The 7,290-nt window shown below is 34.3% G+C and overlaps 1 pseudogene; it reads left to right on the top strand.

Annotated features, from left to right (window-relative positions):
- The first annotated feature begins 896 nt into the window (after positions 1-896).
- LOC112018070 (peroxisomal nicotinamide adenine dinucleotide carrier-like) lies at positions 897-6,826 on the top strand (annotated as a pseudogene).
- The last annotated feature ends 464 nt before the right edge of the window (positions 6,827-7,290 follow it).

A 7,290-nucleotide genomic window follows, 5' to 3' on the forward strand; every position in this document is an offset into this window, starting at 1 on the left:
GAGGGGGGGGGAATTCAACTACCAAGAATATTATAAACACTTAGAATTCAAACATCCCATTTCTTTTAGAACTACCGAATAAAAGTTTTTAATTTTGTTTAGTTATTATAACAATCACTAATATCATAATCACAATTCATATTGAAAATTTCATCATATCAAACCGCCTCATCACATGTGTTAGGATAACTAGAATTTTCTTGACATCATTTAGTCTAAACTCAAGGAATGCCCTAAGTACACAACTGAAAATGAAATCCATAATGCAATAACTTAAACTTAAGGGTACAAGCACTCGATCATCCAACATAAAGAATTGAGCTTAAGTTTAAACTCGACAATTAAACAAACAATACTAAAAAATGATAATATGCTCATGGACACACTCATAAGTACAAGAGTGTGTCCACGAGCAAATATTATATTTATATTTTTAATAAATTATAAAAATAATTTTTTTTATAGAGTTTCAACCTATGACATTCGTATGACGTCCGCTTCTAATAAATATACTCTTTATTATCAAATTAAGATACTAATTATTTTTAGTGTAGGTCAAAATTGAAACTCAAATATCCTATTAACAATAATATATATATATATATGTATATTTAGAATCAAATAGTTATTACTTTTTGGTTTATAGGATATATTTGTGAACATTGTTTACTATATATATATATGAAAAATAAGTATCACCACACGTGTTGAAGCCATGGTCACTTCACAAGAAGAAGCGCATGAAATAATTTGTATTGTTTATGAAAATTTTCATTACAAAATTCACAAATACGACCAGACAACTAATTAATAATTGCCAACTCAAACGTTACTAAAAATGTTTTTAGTAATAAATTTTCATCCGTTTGAAGCGGAGATCCACGAAGGCTAAAATAGTAAAATCAGAGATCATTTCTGCTTTCTTGAACGGAACAACAAGCAGCCCATGCCATGAGACTTTGTACTCTGATGGCCAACGACCTGAGCATGTGTTAAATACTTCGCTACAGCCAAATCTGAGATAGTCCCTCAGACTCTCTCTCTCTCTCTCACTTTGTCGAGACTCTCTCTCCCACTTTGTTGTTTATTTGATCTATTTTTCTCTCAATGCCTTAAAATACATTTTTCCCGAGAAAATACCTTCCCAAACAAAACATTTTTCCTGAGAAAAAAATGTCTGACGCTTTGATCAATGGACTCTCCGGAGCCGGAGGCGGGATCATAGCTCAGCTCATCACATATCCTCTTCAAACTGTACAAAATTCAACATCTCTCTGATTTTCTCTTTTCGTTTTTCAGTTTTTCAAAGCTTGACTTTCTTGTTGTTGTTGTTGTTATTGTTGTAGTAGTTTTAGTTTTGATAATTTTAGCTTTTGTTGTTTTGAATTGATTCGTAGGTGAATACTCGTCAACAAACAGAGCGTGATCTGAAGAAAGAAAAGAGGAAGGTCGGAACAATTGCAGAAATGTGCCAGGTCTCTCTCTCTCTCTCTCTCTCTCTCTCTCCATGCGGTTATTTAAATAATTATATAATTATGTTGCTTTTGGAAAATTGTTTTGATTTGATTTCCGTGAAAGTGAAAATAGGCTTTGGTTTTGTTTTTCCTACTTTCTTGGCAACCAAACAGAACTGTACCTTCAATTTTATTTAAATTTTGACTGTTTCATTTTGTTTAGTTTGAATTTTACTTGTAATTTGGGAAATTTGTAGGTGGTAAAACATGAGGGATGGGGACGATTGTATGGAGGGTTAACACCATCTCTAGCCGGCACCGCTGCCTCTCAGGTGAGATTTCTTTTTAGCTTTCTCTTTGAATTAAGCTTTGGTTGCTCTGCTTCATCATGATATTACTACTGTAAAACTGTATTTTTATTTTTTGGTTTTGGTTGTGGAACCTTGCAAATTAAGTTGGTTATGTTATATTGGAAAGTAATCGGGCTTTTTAGGCATGAACTTGTTAGTAGTTCTAGAATGTGTATTGGGGCAGGGTGGGGATAGAATATATAGGTGTCTTGTGATTTCCAAAGCATATGGTATCAATGTGGTCCCATGGACTATGAGGAAAATGTGCCGCTGTTGCGTTCATTTTCTGTAACATGTTATCTGCACTGCCCTTGGCTTTTAGTTTGTCTTGTCGCCTGTCGGCCTAAAAGATTGCTATCAATAACCAATCACAAATTTGTAATTAGAATGTTACTTAATGTTAATCCCCAGTGTGTTGCATCTTAGTTTTTTTAGTTTTAATTAACCGGTACTATTTGTTTCCAAAGAGTTGGTTTCAAATTCTACTATCATCAAGCATTAAGATTTTAATGAATTGGAGGTGAGTGCCTACAGTTGTATAGCTCATATGTCTAGTGTACCTCCAAACTTTATATCATGGACTTTATGTTGTCTAGTAATGGCTATCTAAAAGCGGAGAGAGCTCATTTTAGCTCATTAGTTTTAATAATTTTGGGCAGTTTAAATAACAAATTTAACTGCCATTTTTGCTTAATACAATCGAAAATTTGTTATGAAGACTACCCATATAATTTTATTACGTTTTATTTTTCCCTTGCATCTTCCATGACAATCTTAACTTCTCTAGTACCACATGATACGGAACATGTTAGATCCTTTTGGCTCAAAAATGAGTTTCTAACTTTGTATATTGACCTGCATTCCATGAATCTGCACTTAATGGTTTTAGAGTATTGGCTTCTTATATACTTATAATTTTCATGGTACAGGGTGTTTATTATTATTTCTATCAAATATTCAGGAGCAAGGCCGAAGCTGCTTCGCTTGAACGTATGAAAAAAGGGGTCGGTGATGGATCAGTTGGAATGCTTACATCACTTTGGGTGGCTGCTTTATCAGGGTAATTGATTTAGTTTACAGACTCCCAATATCTTCAGTTCTTTGTTTTCCTGTGATTTTTATCCCCTCCCCACCCCACCCCCACCCCCCCCCCCCCCCAAAACAAGCATAGCAATCAAGTCTTAGTTGTCTCAAATTTGATTTTGTATGATAGTTGTTGTATTGTCATCTCCCTTCCGATTATTTGTTTGAATTCATGTGATTTGCTGTTGTAATAGTTGCTTGGAAATTTCCTTTTGTAGGTGTGTGAATGTGCTTTTGACAAACCCTATATGGGTAGTCGTCACACGCATGCAGGTAAAAAGCAAAGTGACACGAGCCTCAAACTTTTTATGTTTTTATTTTTTAAATGCATTAAAATATGAAAGTGAAACAAAATTTTGAATTCTTCATATTTTTTCGTAGCCAACCCCAAAAATTATAGGTCTAAGCCTTGTTTGTTGTTGTTGTTACTTTTATAGAAAGTTACATTTGAAAATAGTATCGGAAGTACTTCTGATTAAGTTTATCCATGCCAACTTCATAGCATTTCACATGACCATTGAAATAATATTCCTGATATCTTTGTAAGTATAAGAAGTCTACTAGTGTGGTTATATCATGGTTTCTGTTTCCTAGGATAATGTTATGTTGTACTGATGGTTGGAAACTCATATGGGGCAAAGTATCATGAATTTAGCAGGGAACATTGAGCTGTAGATATAACACACCCACCCCCCCCACCCCCCCAAGGTTAAACCTTGTCTAATTGCAAAAAAGCACTGCAGGATAATAGCCTTAAAATATATCTTTAATTCCTGTTTTTAAGTATTAACCTATATATATTTTTTGTTTTTTATATTCTTTCAAAATTTCTAAAAATTCCCTATAAATTAATAATCATTTTTTGCTTGGATTACTAATGTCACAAGGCATACTCTTGTTTGAAAATTTAAATCTTATGATATGTATTTCTCTGATTTAAATTACTAATTTCATCAAGCGCACTCTTCTCGGTGATTGGAACTAATTTGAACAAACTGAAACATAATCTCTTCCCCCAAAACTCTGAGCTAGTCTACAACTTTGGTCTTTTTAATTTTATCACTTAACTAATTTTTCCCAGCAGACGCATACAAAAACCTCAAAGAAGATTCAGCCTGATCAGAGTCAGATGCTGTCAGTAGATCCAAACGAAACAATTCTTGCTGCAAGTGAGCTTCCTCCCTATGGAACTAACCATGCGGTAGGTACAATAATAATTTTTTTTTTTTTTTTTGAATTTTTCCCCATTTATGGTTGACATTACAGCTCATAAGACAACNATAATTTTTTTTTTTTTTGTTTTGAATTTTTCCCCATTTATGGTTGACATTACAGCTCATAAGACAACCTCTCCTATTGGTTCCAAACTTCTATACAATATGTATGAAAACATTCATGATTCTGTCATAGTCATATATCACCTAAATGAATCATATTTTGTGCTGGAGAGGATTTGCTATAGGGAAATGATAATATTCAAGATATTTTATACATTGGATAAAGTTTTCTCTGAACCAGGTAGGAGGAATTCCTCCAACTGATTTTTTTTAATAAATAAATTTGTTTTGGCCTCTAGGGAGGGGGCAGGTGGAATTCGAACTAGTGACCTTCGTTTCATGAGGCATGGTCTTCAACTGATTATGTGGCAATTAAATGACCATCCACGTGTATTTTAATCACATGACTCATTTATAATTTAAACAAGTTGCATGACTATTAAATAAGTGTGATTAATGTAACATGTGGATGATCATTTGAACCACTCTGTGTCTTGGGTTGAAACTTGGAAGAACTTTCATCCAAACTAGCTTGGAGGAAAATTTTGTCCTTTTATATGTGATTGGAAGTAGGGAATTATTTATCCATTGTATTTGTTAACATTATCACTGTGTTCCAAGATATTTGATCATCTAGAGTGGTCAGACCAATTGCTTGATGATCTGATCAGTTTCTTGAAGAGAGACTTACACCAAAATTTACAAACATATAACTTTTAAGTTCAAGTACTGATCAATTGGATCTCAGAGCATAAAAGTAGTGCATTAGGAAGTGCATTTAGGAGTAGAGAATTAAGGATTGGTTTGATGATTTTAAAGTGCTGCTAATGTCTTTTTCATTTGCTGGGTTTCTGACTTGTGGACAGCTTGCAATATATCTATATCTATACAGGCATAAAATTTTGGATGACAGCATAATTTTTGCTGTTGACTTCTTCATGGATATAAGTTTTATGATTCATATGATGTGGGGTTCAATGCCTCTTTCTTTTTTGTAATCTAATGAGGAACATTAACAGATTCAAGAAGTCTTTGACGAAGCTGGAGTTTGGGGTTTCTGGAAAGGTGTATTCCCGACGTTGTTCATGGTACGTGAGAAGTGACTCTTGCACGTGCCAAGGGGCATCACTGATTCTTCCTGCTATTGATCGCAGGTGAGCAATCCTTCCATTCAATTCATGCTGTATGAAACCATGTTGAAGAAGCTGAAGAAAAGGCGTGCATTGAATAGGAAGGGCAACATATTTTAGATCTATATTGCTTCCTTCCCCCTCAAATGCTACTTTTTGAACTGATAAAATGTCTGGTTTTGGTAGATATTTCTTCTTGGTGCTTTGGCAAAACTCGGAGCTACCGTTGTGACGTATCCTCTTTTAGTTGTTAAGGTATTCATATCTGCTTCTAGAAATGAGCTTGTGAAGCAGTGTAGACTTAAGTCACAAGTTGAATGAATTGCGATTAATTTACAAATTCTTGTTTTGGACCAAGCTTTCCCAAGTTAAACTCTGTGAACCTGATTGAAATGTCTTAAATTCGACTAATTTTGATAAAGAAAGCTTAAGTGGGTATATTAGTTCCTCCCAGTCCCAAGTATCATGTCATGCCCTGTTTTTTAAATTTTAGCTAAGTGTTGGTTTTGGCGGGCTGGGACAAAATTGTCTCAGTAAATAACAGGTAAAAAATATCTGTCCTGAAAAAAAGAAAAATCTTGCAAAAACTATTGGATTTCAGCAGATGTCCTGGCTGAGATTTAGCTTATGACTGTAAAACTGGAAAGAGAACTATTACACCGAGGCATTTGGCCATCCAATAATATATGAAATGGTATTATGAACCTTGATATTTGTCCTTGCCTTGGTTGTAATAACTAATAACCTTGTAAGTAGATATATTGAAGGATGCTTTCAAAGACCAAAGTATTATTTGACCTATTTAAATTTGCACCAATTTGTTAGTAACTTATCTTGTTAATACTCTTGCAAATGCAGTCGAGGCTTCAAGCGAAACAGGTTTCTACAGGAGATAAAAGGCATCATTATAAAGGTTTGAATTGTTTTGATGATCTTTACTTGAACCATGCATTCTCAAAGTATTATTTCCTATAGTTGTATGTCTTGTCTGCACTCTGCAGCATGATCGTGTCTATTTGATTGGATTGTCCTTGAAATATTAGAAAAATCTTTGTTAGGGTAATTTTGATAATTCTAGGCAGAACCATATTTATGCTAAAGAGATCGATTTCTCATTTCTGTGGGTATTTTATTCTTCAATTCAGGAACATTTGATGCAGTTCTAAAGATGATCCGTTATGAAGGCTTCTATGGCTTTTACAAAGGGATGGGTACAAAAATCGTGCAAAGTGTTCTTGCTGCTGCTGTTCTATTCATGGTTAAGGAAGAACTTGTGAAGGGTGCTAGGTTCTTGCTTACTAAGGATGCTAGTGCAGTCAAATCAAAGCCTCTATGATATTGATTCCTCCCCTCCATTTTTTCTCACAGGGCGTCACTTAGATAATTGTTTATTTAAAGTGTGAGACAGCATCAGAAAACATGTATGCCAAAATAAAATCATGTAAAAGGATATATGATTGGAAATATTATATTAGGATTATAATCCTGTTATATTCTTTAGATTTCCTAATGGGACACATAGCCTTCTTTCATTGCGGATATGTCATTATGGAAATGGAATCAAGAACACTTAGGGCTTGTTTGGAATGAGGGGGGAGTGGAGGGGAGTAGAGTAGAATTTGCTAAAAATAGGCTAATTTTAGGTCAAATCTATTCTACTCTACTCTCTCTTCTTTCCCCTCAATCCAAACGCACCATTAGGTTTGCCCAAAGTAATATGACTCATATTTGAGTCTAGGAATCTGCCCTCAATCAACCACCTCTTCCAAATCACGCCGAAATGGGTGTCTTTTGCAACATGTATGACTTCATTTGGTTAAGTAGAAATTTACATACACGTAATGCATAATTAGGATTGGTGTGTTTTTTGACAGATACCATTCAGCCACCAAAAAAAAAAAGGATGGGAAATGGTTTTACTCTGTTAGCATGCAGCAATTGCTGCATAATGGATTATGTGGCAGCAAAAAGAAAGCAACGTGTATAATTTTATTTG

Source organism: Quercus suber, unplaced genomic scaffold (genome assembly GCF_002906115.3).
Source record: "Quercus suber isolate HL8 unplaced genomic scaffold, Cork oak 2.0 scaffold_221, whole genome shotgun sequence".
Taxonomy (NCBI): Eukaryota; Viridiplantae; Streptophyta; class Magnoliopsida; order Fagales; family Fagaceae; genus Quercus; species Quercus suber.